Below are 2,094 nucleotides of genomic sequence, written 5' to 3'. Positions count from 1 at the left end.
TAAACAAATTTCATCCGTTCTTTCTTTTTTTCTCCATTCGCTTATTTCTATCATCATTTATTATTATTATTATTTCTCCAGATTTTTAATTTTCAATAAAATTCCAAAACCTTTTCTAATATATTTAATTGAGTAGTCAAAAGAGACAAAAAGAAAAGAAAAAAAAAGGGGGAGGAAAATTTTTTTTTTTTTTAATTAAATTATTTAAACTTTTATTATTATTATTACTATTATCATTATTATCAATTTGTTTTTTGCCTTTAATTTTTTTTAAAGGCAGTTGCCTTTAAATTCGTAATTCATTTTTTATTTCTTAAACTTATAGATTCTTTTTAATAAAAAAAAAAAAAGAAAATATATCGATTAGAAAATTGTATTTTTTAGTTTTCTGTCAATTTAAAGTCTTATACGTCATCCCGGTTATTCCCAATGAGAAAAAGAAAAAAAGGAAAAAGGAAACGGGGGAAAGAGAAAAAAAATTTAAAAAAAAAAAAAGTTTTATAAAGTTTTTTTTTTTTTTTTTAAAAGAACAAACGATTCCAAAGTGAAAAATTACATTATATAATTTATTTCTCCAGGAAACGTAATAATTTTGTTATATATATATATAAAAAAAAGAAAGAAAATTATAACTTTATAATTTTTTTCTTTACCTTTAATTATTATTATTATTATTATTATTATTGATTTATTTACAGTAAAAAAATTTTTTTCTAGATATTAAACATATTTTTTTCTTCTTATAATTATTAAACGTTTCCTTTTAGAATTTTCTAGGGAGAAAATTGTTTTTTTTGTTTGTTTGTTAGTTTGTATCCAAAAGCTAACATTAAATTTCATTTTTTTTCGCATCCGAAAGCTAAACATTAAATTTCATTTTTCCGTTAAAAAAAAAAACATTTCCTACGTTAAAACTAATAATAATAATAGCGATTATAATAATAATTTTATTTATTTAAAAAAAAAATTAATTTAAGTATAAGAAAATTATACTCCAGTTTTTTTTTTTTTTAAATTTCCAGATTTTTCTCCCCCCCCCTCAAAAAAAAAAGGAAAATTTTTTAGCTTTTCCGGGTGTTTTTTTTCGTTTTTTTTACTAATCGAATCGAATCGAAATTTTCAAATGTCAAACTCAGAATTTTTTTTTTTTCTTTTTTCCAAAATTACAGAAAAAAAAGAGATGAGGAGTGAGGTGGAGGGAGAAGTGGGAGAGGTTGTAGGGGGAGGGAAAAAGGAAACGTTCGTCGTTTAATTTAATTATTTACTTATTTATTTTATTTATTTTTTTTTTTGCCTTCGAGAATTAAATAAATATGGCGTCGATAGTTTTTGTTTTTTAGAAAAATAAATAATAAGCAAATTACGTCGTTTTTCCTTAGGGAGTTTTTTGGAGGGGGAGGAGGGAGAAAAGCAAATTCGGAAAATAAAATAAAACAGGAAATATTTCTCATTATTATGAAGACGATGACTTTTTTTTTTTAATATCGGAGCGATTATTTAAAAATACCGAAACGATATTTATTATTATTATTATTATTATTATTATTATTACGTAATCTTAAAGAAGTAGAAGGAAAAGAAGGAAGTTTTCATTTCAGGTTTAAAATTTAAAAAAAAAAAAAAGAGAGAGAGAGAGAGAAACGGATGTTTACACGAATGAGATAGAAACGAAAATAGGAAAATGTTTTTTATATGTAAAACTTTTTGTAAACTTTGGTTTATGTTATGTTTTCATTCATTCCCCCCACCGAACGTTTTTTAAACTATCAACCTCCTCACCCTTCCCCTCCCAATCCATCCGAAAGAAAAATCATATTCTAAGCATTATTAATAACGAAAAATGACGATGATAATGATAAAACGACGATATCAAAAAAATTCATATTGGGATTAGTAAAAAAAAAAAAAAAAAAAAAATTTCTCATTGGTCGATCGTTGAGTCTTTCGATTTTATTTTTTTTTCCTGTTTTCATTCTCTATGAAATTGTTTATTATTAAATAAATAAATAAATAAATAAATTTGTTTCGTTTTTATTTATTTATTTATTTATTGGCGACTAATTTAAATTCGACTTTAATGTTTTTTTTTTTTTT

The sequence above is a fragment of the Pediculus humanus genome, genomic scaffold (genome assembly GCF_000006295.1).
Source record: "Pediculus humanus corporis 1103172108279 genomic scaffold, whole genome shotgun sequence".
Taxonomy (NCBI): domain Eukaryota; kingdom Metazoa; phylum Arthropoda; class Insecta; order Psocodea; family Pediculidae; genus Pediculus; species Pediculus humanus.
This window is presented reverse-complemented; position numbering follows the sequence as displayed.